Genomic DNA, 14,923 nt, shown 5'->3' on the forward strand with positions numbered 1-14,923 from the left:
TGACTTTAGGAAAATAATATTTAGAAATCCTAAACTTCCGCATTAGTCTTCGATTACCACTTTGTAGTATTGTTTACTACAAAGAAGGAATGAAACTAATGCTTACCCTAATAATTCCTTGCTTTTATAAAATCATTTTCCAACTTAAAATAAAGGAATCACTAAAGTATTACCGCCACCGTGATAACGGTTAAGGCCATGACCAAAAGACACAAAGCACGTAGTCAGCAAAAGCTGAGTACTTACAAGAATAGAGTGAAACAAAACTATAAACATGCATCCCTCACTAAGTACTAATCAACATGCAAAAGCCATTTAATAAATAACAAGTAAATCATGAATACAAGACTCGACACTTGACTCGACTCTTGACTCACAATTTAATTAGAATAAGCTTCGAACGGGCCAAAAGAATATTCCATAAAGGAAAGGTGATGGGAGCCAACCATACACCAAATAATAAATAATAATATCGGACCATACCGAGTGTCTGGCCATACCGACGGAATTCATGCGCATAATATGAATGAAACAACGTCTAGTATCATTAGTAGGAGATCAAGCTTTCCGGAAAGTCTCCCCCATTGTTCATACTCAAGGTATATACGTTCCAAGAGTCATATGTATGTCCTCATATGCACTATAATGATGGTATATAGGTGTCTACAGATATCTCAATTGTTGGTTCAGGAATTATAGGATTAGGATTTTCAATCTCCACTACATCATCATCATCGTACTCCTCAACATCATTAGCTTGCTCATCATGGATCGTGCCATCTTCACCATCACTTTCTACTCCTCCATAGCCCATACCTAGAGCCGCAAAGTACTTCCCATCCTCATAACTATTCTCCGCAACCTCTAAGATAGTTGTGAGAACCTCAGTATCATACTTCCACCTACCATCTCCAGTCCCATATTTGTACCAATTAGGGGTACCATCATTATAGTGCATATCACTGAACTTGTTCTTAAGGTCTATGTAAGGGTTCTTATGGGGCAACCAATGAATAACCATACTAGCCATCATATCCTTGTGCCTAAGATGGGGCATATCCTTGGTTGAAGCAAAATAGTTGCAAGGAAACACGATCTTCTGGACATACATATGAGGAGTCTCGTTATCCAACTTCTCTAGGTATCCTAGACTGGTGAACTTAGAAGGTAGCATCATTAATTCCTGAAAATTCACAACTACAAAGTCTTACTAACGCGTTCCCAAATAAATTCCAACCCAAAAAGGATACAATAAATAGTTCGTGGAGCCATACAATTTTAATGCACAAGTATATGCTCAACATGAATTATGATGCAAATAATCATTCAAGGCAAGATAAGACATGGTTAAAACACATACATGGAAATTATTAGCTCACATAATCACATAAAATGCATTCTTAAACTAATATGCCCTTCTTAATCTACCCAATCCTCACTTGGAAGTAATATTAATTTTCGAAATTAATTAAGAAATAACTCCTAACTTAGTTGAAATTATTAAAATTAAAATCGAAAATTAATAAAAATGATTAATTAATTAAACAAATTAATTTCGGAAAATAATTAAGAAAATCTGATTTTTTTTTTTAATCCGAAAAATTCAAATAATTAATTAAATAAGTAAATAAATCAATAAATTCGGATATTTAAGGAATCCGAAAATAATAAAAAAATTATGAATTCGAATATATTTCGAAAATTTCGAATAATTTAAAAATTTCGGAAAAATTCCATTAAATTAAATAATAACCCAACTTTTCAACTTATTTCAAACGACCCAAAATAATTTATATTTGACCTTTAAAATATTGAGTACTCAAAATAATACGTTTTGACTTTAGGAAAATAATATTTAGAAATCCTAAACTTCTGCATTAGTCTCCGATTACCACTTTGTAGTATTGTTTACTACAAAGAAGGAATGAAACTAATGCTTACCCTAATAATTCCTTGCTTTTATAAAATCATTTTCCAACTTAAAATAAAGGAATCACTAAATTATTACCGCCACCGTGATAATGGTTAAGGCCATGACCAAAAGACACAAAGCACGTAGTCAGCAAAAGCTGAGTACTTACAAGAATAGAGTGAAACAAAACTATAAACATGCATCCCTCACTAAGTACTAATCAACATGCAAAAGCCATTTAATAAATAACAAGTAAATCATGAATACAAGACTCGACACTTGACTCGACTCTTGACTCACAATTTAATTAGAATAAGCTTCGAACGGGCCAAAAGAATATTCCATAAAGGAAAGGTGATGGGAGCCAACCATACACCAAATAATAAATAATAATATCGGACCATACCGAGTGTCTGGCCATACCGACGGAATTCATGCGCATAATATGAATGAAACAACGTCTAGTATCATTAGTAGGAGATCAAGCTTTCCGGCAAGTCTCCCCCCATTGTTCATACTCAAGGTATATACGTTCCCAGAGTTTTGAAGCTTGTTCTGGTTGCACTTTACGTTTATCAATATTTTATTAAAGGCGAACTCAAGATTCAACAAACATACACCCATACAATTAATAAACAACAACCAAAACCATCTTATTTTAATGCTTTAGGACTTGTGATTAACAAAGCAAGACACTGTGAAATTACTATCAGGTTCCTTCTCACAAAAGTGAGATTCCACATCATGCCTATTAACATGAGGGTTGTGCCCTTGCACGACAAATCCTAATTCATTTCATATAATATTCCCAACTGAACCCTACATGTGCGGTGGCTTACGTGAGCGAACCCTTCACATGTTGTAAGAATAAGTAGTACAACGTGGTACGAATAATTGGCTCAAAAGTATGATAGACACCCTGTACAATAGCATAATAATAAATAATCCATCCCTTACATGTGAAAACAAACCATACATGCATAAATATTGAACAACATGATCGATAATGAAATCCATACTCATACTAATTCATCATGCTTGTTCAACCAATAATTCAATAAATCCAACATAATAATTCACATGATCGTTCACCAAAATAAACATGAATCCACGTAATATAATTCACATCAACAACAATCATGTAATTCTCTTGACAAATGGTGTGGTCGCCCTAGACTTGTACGTAACTTGAATACCTAAGCGTAGGGGCCACTTTGCAATAACGAGCACTCACTTAGAAATCACCTCCTATCATCAAAATAATGAAACTTAAATTATTTCCATGTTCATTAAATTTCCAGCAACTTTATAAAATCTTAAACCTTGTTTAAACTTTAGAATTCAATCGTTCTTTAATAAAATAATCGTCTCAATTTGCAAAACTAATCCCTAGTATGAAAACATACTTTTTCCACCCTTAAAATCAATAAAAATCAACACTTTAAGACTTTTTATACATCTGAAAATATAATTGATTATCATAATTAAAATCATCACCTAATTATGCTAATCAATTGACTCATTAGGTCTAGGTTAAAACCCTAACTTGAAAAACCCAATAAAACCAATTTAACACTATAAAAATTAATACTTTATTAAATAAACGAATCTGAAAATTCATGCTTTAATAATTAAAACAAGCCTCATGAATCACAACACATCAATCCTCAAAGTACGTTGTTCATAACCGATTCCCAGCACTTTAATTATTCAAAACAATTATAATAATATAATTTAAAATACGGAATTGAAATAGAATAGGTAAGGAAGAAGAGAATTATAAAAATCCGGCCTATAGCACGGAACAACCACGAATTAATGTGATTGGGCGAAAAAAGATTGAGCAACAACGAACAAAACACACACACACACTCGACGTGTATGCGCGCGGCAAGGGAACGAAGCAAGGCACAGCAGCGCTGGGTGCTGTGCGCGAGGAAGGGACGAGGGAGCAGGGGGCGCGCGCGCGCTGGGCGCGGGGGTGAGCGCGCTGGGCGAGAGGGGCAGCAGCTAAGCAGAGCGAAGAGAGAGGGAGTGGGGGAGAGTGTGGGGCGACGGGCGAGGCATGAGGGCACGAGCACGCAAGTGCTGTGCGGTGTGCGGGTGAGCCGGACAAGAGAGGAGAGGGAGAAGGAGTGTGGGGCAAGAAAAGCAAAAGAGGGTTTATGAAAAATAAGGGGATCATTTAATGAGGGGAGTCCTATTTATAGGCTCCCAATTTCTAATGGGCTAGGCTTAGGAAATTAGTATTGGGCTTAGGGAATTAAATGATTGGGCTAGCCTAGAGCTTTGAATTAAATTCTTTTGATTGGGCTCGTTTAATAAAACGAGTTGGACTTTTCATTTAAAACCCTAACCTTTTTAAAATTACTTGCGACCCATTAAATTTCCCGAATCAAAAATTAAATTCGTTTCGTAATTAATTAAAATAATAAATATTCTAATTAATTAAAATACATTTAAATAATATTTAAATGCGAAATAAATTCTAAAAATCGTAAAATGCTTCATAAATATAATAAAATATATTTATAAATATTATAAAACTACGAGGTATTACAACCAAACTCTGTGTGGTTGACACTTTCCACCATCTTACCATCCTCAAAACATTGTTCCGCAACCTCTATAATAGTGGTCATAATCTCCATGTCATACCTCCACCTACCATCCGGAGTACCATACTTGAAATAATTAGGAATTCCACTGTCAGAGTGCATATCATGGAATCGGTTCTTAAGCTCTATGTATGGGTTCCTATGGGGCAAGCAATGAATAACCATCTCGGCCATGACATCCTTTTTCCTTAGTTGAGGCAAATTTTGCACTGTGGCAAAATAGTTGCAGGCGAACTCAATCTTCTGCACGTAAATGTGCGGGGTCTCACAATCTAGCTTCTCTAGGTGTCCTAGGTTAGCGAACTTTAAAAGCAGTAAGTTCGTGGAGCCATAGAATTTCAATGCACACACATACATGCTTAATCATGAATCGTGATGCAATTTATCACATAAAGCAACATAAAACATGATCAAACTTAAATACATAAGCATACAATTAATACTTAACACTTAGAACATAATCACATGCATACTCAAATTAAATGCATACTTAATCTAAATATACCCTTCTTAATTCTACCTTTTCTCACTTAGAAATAAGAATAATTTTCGAAATTAATTAAATAAATAACTTCAAATATAAGCGAAATTATTGAAATAATAAATTGAATAATTTAATTAATTAATCCGATTATTTTCCGAAAATAAATAAATAATTAAATAAATAAATAATTCGGAAAAATAAATGTTTTTTTATTATTTTTGAAAATTCCGAAAAAGAAAAGAATTCAGAAATTTTTTAAAATTTAATTTGAATTTGTTTGAATAAATTCGAGAAATATTAAAATAAAATCAATAAGTTTTCAAATGACTCTAAATAATTGGTATTTGACTTTTTTCTAGATATTGAGTACTCAAAAATAACATTTTGACTTTAGGAAAATAATTTTCGAAAATCCTAGAGTTCCGCAAACCCTACTCAAATAGTTTGAATTACTATCAAGTAGTTTTTTAAAATCGGAGTTTAAGGATTTACCACTTTGCACTATTAATTAATGCAAAGTAGCTCTCAAACTAGAGCTCTACAAATACCACTTTGTAGTATTACTTACCACAAAGAAGGACTGAACTAAGCTCTAATACCATTTTGTAACACCCTGATAATTACTTTTTTTTCGACTAATATAAAAGAATCACCAAGATATTACCGCCACCGTGATAACGGCTAAGGCTATTTACCAGAATTACGCAGCGGAAATTAACTAACTTTCAAAATATATTAAATATTTAATGGTCGTAAAACAACTTGGAACCATCAAGGCCCAAAACCAATATTAAATAGTTTAGAAAATCTATTAACTAAGTTTTAAACCATATTAAAGTAATAATGATAGTAGTCATGACTATAAATTAAAAATAGAGTTTATAAATACGAGAGTGAAATAGTCAATCAACACTATTCCCACGATAACTTCTCCCGCAAGTTATCTCTACCAACCTGCTTATTGAAAACTACTCCCCAACAATGCGAGTGCAATGATGGATCATCATAGGGTCATTAAGGCGAAGGCCATGACCGAAAGACATGAAGCACGAAGTCAGCGAAAGCTGAGTACGAACTAGCTAGAATGAAATCCTAGTCTAACATGCTTCACTCAACAATAAAGATAATCCACATGCAAGGCCATTCAAGTAAACAATTAATCATGAAGACATACTCGAGACTTGACACGACTCTTAACTCATAGATTCTTAAGAATTTAGCGTCAAACGGGTAAAATATAATAACAAGACCACAGAGGGAATAACAAGACCACTGAGGGAAACTGAGGGTGTTGGGAGCCCACCAAACACCAAATAAAATAGAGTCGGGCTTTCTACCGACAGTCGGACCATACCGACGGAATTCCTGCGCATTTTATAAGCGATTAACCAAAAGAATGAAACAACGTCTTGTATCATTCAAGGAGTACGAGTTTCTCTGGCGCGACTCCCCCCATTGTTCATACTCAAGGTATATACGTTCCAAAAGTTTTGAAGCTCATTCGGGTTACAGTTTACGTTAATTAGTATGTTATGTTCAATACTCAACCCAAAGACATAACTTACAAGTAATTCAACAATTACACAAATGGATAATTAAACAATGACACTTCATTTTAATCCTTTAATTAGGACATGTGATCAAACATAGGACTCAAGTGAAATTACTCCATTGTTCATTCTCAAAAACACTGTTTGAGATAACCTAACATTGTCTGTTAACAAGCGGGATGTGCCCTTAGCACGAATATGAAGGAAATAATGCCCTTGGTCCAAGTATGCATTCAATGTTAAGTCTAATAAATGCGGTTCAGTATTAATTAACAAGTTAATAATTCAGTGAGATCAAGTGAGCTGAATGCCTAGCTAGAGGCCGCTTCAGTTCAAGTGGAATTAATGATATTAATCCACAGCTTACTCTTGACTGAACCCGTAGGGTCACACAAATAGTACGTAAACGGATCAAGTATTTAATGGCATTAAATACTCCATCTATGGATATTCGGAATCGATGGATCTTGGTTTCAGTGGGAGCTGAGATCGTCACAGGCAAGAAAAGAATACTCCGGAAACGATGATATTGCCGGAAACGGAAATATGGATCGTATCGGAAATATAAATATTATCCAAGTCGTAGATGTTGCCGGAAACGGAAACATGGTACGTATCGGAAAATATTATCGGAAATAGAAATATTGCCGGAATCAGAAATATTGCCGGAAACGGAAATATTGTCAGAATCGGAAATATTATCGGAATCGGAAAATAATTCCGGAAACGGAAATATTAAATATTTGTTCGAAACGGAAATTAATTCCGGAATCGGAAATATTAAATATTGTTCGTATCGGAAATGAATTCCGGAATCGAGAATTTAATCGGAAGCGTATCGTACGAATTAGCATCGGACGAGGCTTGCCAGACGAAGGCCCAGCACGAAGCCGGGCCATCGCCCAGCAAGCCAAGCGCAACAACCACACGCCAAGCATACGACCAGGCCCAGCGCAAAAGCCAGGCCCAGCCGTAGCTTGGGCGCGCGCGCGGACAAGGCTGCGACAGTGGGCCTTGCGCTGTGCGCTCGGCGTGGGCCGCAAGGCCTGCGTGCGGGCGTGCGGTGCTTGTGCGCCACTCGTGTGTGTTACTCGGAATCCTAAGGCTACCGGGATTCGTAATATGATTAAATCTAATCCTAATAGATAAACTTTGTTTAATTAGAATCCTAGTAGGGTTATAATTAAATAGATTTGTATTCTAATAGGATTATAATTCCTTTCCATAAACTCTATAAATAAGTGCCTAGGGTCACATATTTACAACGAGTTTTAAAGTATTCGAAGTGAGTTTTGAGAGAAAAATTCAGTCACATATTTGCCTAAAAGTGCCGAAAATAATAGTACCTTAAGGGCGATTCTAGCTGGTCAATCTTAAGGCGGACCCGGACGTGCTGTGGACTATCTACGGAGGGACGACACTTGGAGTCCTAAAGACTTGTTCTTGTTCGGTTCGGGCGCAGCTAGGGAAGGCACGCAACAAAGAGTATGCATCTAAACTGTGCTAAATGATTATGTGTAAATAATATGTATTCCTAGCTTAATGGTTGTTTCCGCATGATTTATGAATCGTCATATGTATCATAACCTAACAGTGGTATCAGAGCCTCTTATTATTTTCATAATCTAAATTGCATGAACATGGTTAAATATTACAAATTTGCAAGAATTAAAAGGGGTGATTAATTTTCGTAATTGTTAATTAATTGCAAATTGCGTTTATTTAATTATACGTACGCAGTTTTTCGCCAGTTTCTTCGTTACTCATCCAAATCGAGTGATTTTTGTGTCAATTCCGCATGTAAAAGGCATTCTAAAATTTTGACAAAAACAGTATTTTTCTGCCGAACCCAGAATTCTCAAATTCGAAGCCTAACTATGACTTTTCGGAGGTTTTAGTTTTTCGAATGCAAAATTTCGTAAATTTAAGATGTTAAATTAAATATTTGCGATTCTTGTTGATAAATCTTGAATTTTTTATTGACCTACTGTATATGTTTAACAAGTTTGAATGCCTAGCCTTGTTAATTATGCAATCTAATTTGTAATTATGATTAATTTGTTGAAAATTAGAATAATTTAGAATTAATTTGATTTTCATAATTAATTATAATTTAATTAGATACCTATGATTAAAAACCACCATAAAAATTGTAAATTTATGATAAATTTTATGTTTTTATGACCTAGACTTGAATCCATGTTAATCGGAAATCAATTGAATAATAAATTTTCGATTCTTTGCCCTAAAATTATGAAATTAATATTAATTTATTAATTTGTCATTAATTTTAAATATAAATTTTTTAAATTTTATGCGATTCGTTCATATAACTTGCACGCACAAAGCAATGGACGCTACGTGTTACCCTTAAGGGGTGTTGTATAGTGCGGGCATGTGACGACGAGCAAGGGAGCTCGTCGCCCATGCGGCACGAATGCAATGAGCAAGGCCATGGTGCACGAGCACAAGGCAGCAGCCCTGCCTTGTGTCGTGGGCTATGAGCAATGGACGAATGGGCATGGGCGAAGGCAAGGCACGGCAGTCGCGTGTGGGCAGCAAGGGAGCTGCGCCACAACGCGCACTGCCTCGCACAAGCGCGCGCAGCCTCGCGCGCAGCGAGCGCAAGCTCGCGTGCCACGAGTGCTGCGCCCAGCGTCGATGCCTCGCCCAGCGTCGATGCCTCGCGCAGCGAGCGCTGGCTCGCATCAAGCGAGCGCTGGCTCGCATCAAGCGAGCGCTGGCGAGCGAACGCAGCGAGCGATGGCTCGCGTGCATCGAGCGCTGGCGCGCGCGCAGCGAGCACAAGCTCGCGTGGAGCCTTGCGAAGGATAGCAGCAGCAGCTATGCGACGAAGCGCATGGGCTGCGCGCACATGGCCAGCGATGGCTGTGTGCGTGTGACCCATGGGCGTACGTTGCGTAGGGTGTTTGCGTTGCGATTAGATCGTTTTGAAATTTTAATTTGAAATTTTCAGTTTACGTAATTTTAATTAATTTTAAAATTAATAATTTAAATTATTTTCTTGGATTTTAATTTTGAATATTGTAATTATAATAAATTTTATTTATTCTAATTATTTTACTAAAATTAAAATCATGAATTAATTTAAATACGACTGAAATTAAATTAAACTTTTTGGATTCAATTATAAATTTATATGAGCTTTAAATTTTAATTAAATTTGTATGTTTCCGGTTAGACTAGAAATACATTTTTATGTTTAAAATTAGTAAAGCATATGAATTTATTGGTTTAAGTGGGAGCCCTTTTAGTCATAAACTCTTGATTAGGTCTACAAATCCTTAAGGTTAAAACAACTTGATTAGAATTAATAAGGACTGAATAATTGGTAGATTATTGGTGCCCTTGATTAATTGCTGCAAATGTTTACGTGATGCATAATGTGTTTTACTAACTAGCTATGTGGGCCATTCATGATAATGAATGGGTGAATGGTATATATTGTATATGTACTGTTTTGCAGGTTATGAAGTGACTAGTATGGCCCAAATAGGATAGAAAATATGGTCTGCGTACCATTAATTTGAATGTAATTGGTCTAAAGTACCAAAGTTGTTTTTCAATTCAAATATGGTCTGCGTACCATCAAATAGTTGTAATTAGTTTTAATTATAGCTTATCCTATTTGAAGAAAATGGTGCCTCCCACGGAGATTTTCAAGACGGACTTTGAAGTTAAAGCTTCAAGATGAAGTCGGGCCATACTAGATCACATTTATCTTATGCATGTTTTAAGTTATTTATTGCTTTTAAATATGTCTTAAAATGCATGAGATCAAAAGCTTGATTATGTTGCATGATTAAGGATTTTAGTTCACTTAAAATCTAACCAACATAGTAAGAGCCTTAAGTTCCAAACTTAAAAATTGAGTTAAAAGGTGTCATGCCAAAATATACACTTGCTTTGATATCCTTTACATCAATCTAGTAATAGTTTTCGCTCAGTGAGGTGTTACTTATTGGTCCTAAAGGGGCAAGGTACACAAATAATTGTGAGTACACGTTAGTTTTGGTGAAACTCAACGATATAAGTAAGGAGTCCTTTTATGTCGTGGCAAAATCGATAGGTTTACCTAATAAGTTCTTAGACGTACCTATCAACCAAGAGTAGTTTCTAGACTATTAGCAAAAGGCTTTTGCTTACCTAAAATGTTTTAGAATTGAGTCGACAAACTGTGCTTAATTCTTCAATAGTTTTAGGGTCTTGGAATCATTTTATTCACACCTGCCGGAACAATAAATTCGAATAAAATGTAATAACTTGTTTGAATTGCATGATTGCTTTAATTTTCAAGTTATTATTCATGATAAATGTTTAGACTTTGCATGCTTCAATGTATGTTTTAATTATTGTTTATAATTAAAAATCTTGCACTGCGGTAAATCCTTTTAGAAAGGTAACAGTAAACTTCCTCGATTGGTAGTGAATCCAAGAACGATTCACGGAAATGAGAGAAAATGAGCAATTTAAAATGTACGTTTCTTTTAGCGACTTTTATGGTTGTTTTCGAGTATCAAAATCGAATGGCAAACCAATTGGTGCTTGTGAATTCAAAATACACTGTAGTTTTGAGATCATAAAGCATTGAGCTTAAACGCTCAGCTTTACCAATGGTTAACAACCTAAACATCTTTTTCCATTTAATTCTCGAATGAGTCTAGTCCCTAGACATTCGAATAGATCGATGCTTAGAGAACTTTAGAAGCTTCTGGTAAGATCATCTAGTTGAAACTTAATATTCAACATAAATTAAATGGTAAGAACCTTGTTGGGGTGACATTGGACATGTCTAACAAAGTATAAAAGTCAACACTAAAGAATTCAATTCTTAAGACTATAAGAAAGGGTACAAGAAATAGGAAAACGAGAAACAAATGAAAGGAATTTACGATTCCGTTTCTACCTATAAGTTTATGTTTAAAGAGAAGTGACCTAGCAATCAAACTTCCTTGGTATCATATAACGCTTGAGGTTCTTACTTCGGTAAAAACTCAAACAATGGAAGCTAGGCTACACTAATGACCTACAAGTGGGAAATGAAGCATGGAAATGCTACATTAGTTGTAGGGTCATCTAGTTTGTTTTAAGTCCTTCAAGGCTGGAACTTAATGGCTATTTTGTTCCATAATCAGCATACCTAAATTTCTGTTTCAAACACAGAAAGACTCACATTCAAGAAAACAAAAACAATGTTTGTTTGTTTATTTGAATGAAATGGTCAATTACGGGTTGAGTCAATATGCTTGATTAAAACAAACAACTCTTTAACAATAAAAACTTTACTAGGTTCAAATCAACCCCTTTATTTGAGTTCCACTAATCTTTGGCATTGTTGCTTAGACCATGTCAACAAGGTAACATTCAAAAGCTCTATTTTGATGGACTTTTGAAAGTTAATTGATTTCTAGATCAATTTAAGACGACTAGTCTTACTTGTTGAAAGTAACAGAAGATATGAACTATTGTTAGAACGCCTAGACAATAGAGTTCAAAGCTAAAGAAAGATTTTATGACTTTATTATTTCACATGGATTTGAGTGAATATAGGTTTATTTTACTCAAAGTGATATAAGTTTGAATCTGTTTGACTAGTTCAAAGATTCAGAAGTATAAAATCCACTTGGCAAGAAATCATAAAGATCTAGGTTAGATCATGTTGATGATTACTTGAGACCAAATATGATCATCAATGATTGTGTGTTGTAATTTCACAATCTAGGTCCATAAGATATGGCATATCTTAGTTGGAAAAATCGAAGGCAATTAGTACTTGATTCGATCAATGATGGATCATAAAGACTTTTCCTATAATTTCTAAAACAAAATGCTCAACTACCACCAAACTAAACCAAATTCGTCAAAGCTATTGAAAAGTAATTTCAGAATAACTTTTCATAAAATATATCTAGAGAGTTGCAAAACTCAGTGGGAGCTTAGTGTTTGTCATTCAACAAACTAAGGCCCAAGTATAGATATATGTTTCATTGTGATTTATTCAAATGAGACACAAGGGTATTGTTTCTACCACGAATTTTTGAGAACATAATGTTTGTTTGCTCGAAATAATGTCCTTTTGGAAATTCGTTTCCAAAATGACAAGTGGGAGAAAATAGACCTCGAAAGTCTTCGAGGCGAACAACAAACATAAACGGACATTCCGGAGGCTTTTCGAAGTTCTTTAGAAAATCCGAACATGTATTCTTTAAGGACTTTAGAAGTGGCTTTAAAGAATAGACATCTCTTAGAAGACTTTACAAGTGCTTCAAAGAGAATAGAATATTCAAAGGACTCTCAAAGTGCCTATTGATATTCTATTGTTTGATGTTCTATACCCAAGTAGGCATAGAGTTCAAGTCACTGGAACTATGAGATTCTTCTATTAGATAGTAAAGAAACATAGAGTTCTGGTCAATGAAACTATGAGATTCTTCTATTAGATAGTGAAGAAACCTACAACTTGCATCATGTAGATTAATGAGTTTGTGACTTGTAAGAAAGCGATGACGAAAACCTAGATTCCCTAAAATGGTTAGAGGCCATATATAGACTCAAATGTTTTAAATGGTTAGAGGCCATAAAACATACTCAATGTTTTGATGACAAAATTGAAATTTTGTTGATTTGCAAGAATAGTTTCACACCTATTGGTTGCAAGTTTGTTTTAAGGATAAAAACCATCAAACATGAAATTGTGTTCACAACACAAAGCTAGATTAGTTGCTAAAGGTTACAAGCAAATTCACGGTGTGGATTGTGTTGAAACCTCATGCATAATCGTAATGCTCAAGTCTATAATTCAAGCAATGATTGCATATTGGTACATATAGCAATTGGATGACAAAACGTATTCCTCAATCAAATGTTGGAATAAACTATGTACATGGTATATCATAGGATTTGTGGATCCAAATAAATGCTTGAAAAGGAAAGCTAGCTTATAAAATCTAAGTACAGATTTAAGCAAGCAATTGGGAATTGGAACTGTATTTTAAGTGAAGCTAATAAGCATTTTAGTTTCATAAAATATACATGATTCTTATAGATGTATAAGAAGTTTAGTGGGAGTACATAAAAACTTATTTGGTCCTATGTGTATCACACACATATCTCTCTATTGTGAAATAACATTCAAATGCTAATGACTTAGATTTGAAATTATTCATCAATAATGGACCATGGCGAAACTTAGTACATATTGGGTATTAAGATCTATTTACAAAGATCTTATAATATTGTTTTAGATTAAGTAATGGCATTTACTAAATCAAACACGAAAGTCTCCATTGGAGATATTCGACCCATGTGAATAAATCTAAGTAATGAATGTTTGAACTAAGTATAAGCATTTACTAAGTTAAACATCAAAGAATCTAATGAGATTCTTCACCTATATTATATGTCAAAGAATTTATCTGAATTTAGTATCTACTGAAATTGAATGAGCTAAAGTTACATGAATAGAATTCAATTGAGAATTATTCTGCAAAAGAATTTATCATGTATGATATAATATGAGGATCGCCAAAAATGTATCGTATGACTTTAGGCATGACGAACATATACCAATCTCTATTGATCTAAGTGAAGATCAACTAGATTGAGATCAAGAACACTTATGGTACTTGAAAAGGTACATAGGAATAGTTCTTGATTCAAGAAAATAAAGATATGCTAAATATTGATGCTACACGCATAAACACTGGCAAAGGATCAAGCAAGACCCTTTGGAGTTAACCATTGACAAGGACGAGCTAAAGAGCATCATGTTTCGAAATGGCAACATGGATTGGAGACCATGCGTTGTTGCGTGGGAAATTAAAATATTAATTTCTATGTTCTAAGATACAGCTGGAAAGTCTTCCACATGTCTGTGAACTGCTTGGATAAGTAAATCCAAACAAAGCATCACTAGCAACCTAAACAGTTGAAGTAAAAGTACTTATTGCCTAAGAAACAATAAAACATAGTTGTTTATATTAATGAGTTCTTCATTGAACTTTGGTGGATCACATGTCTGCTAACTTGATGGCTCTTCATTGCAAAATGCGTAGAACCACTATCGAAGTAAGAAAGACTAGATCACATAATAAACAAACTCAAAAGATCTTATCATCCTATCTCGAATATCATTCGATGAAAAAGATATTAAGATTGGCAAAGCATGATAACTAAACCTATGCATCAAGTGAGAAAGCAACACTCACATTGTAGCACTGGAAATCAAGCATAGCTTTGAATTCCATGAAATGTTTTAAAGATGGGTTCGAGGCCCATGGTTGTAAAACATTGGGGGTTGAACATTTATCATATATGAAATGTATTTTCATATTCCATT

The sequence above is a fragment of the Spinacia oleracea genome, chromosome 5, assembly GCF_020520425.1.
Source record: "Spinacia oleracea cultivar Varoflay chromosome 5, BTI_SOV_V1, whole genome shotgun sequence".
Taxonomy (NCBI): domain Eukaryota; kingdom Viridiplantae; phylum Streptophyta; class Magnoliopsida; order Caryophyllales; family Amaranthaceae; genus Spinacia; species Spinacia oleracea.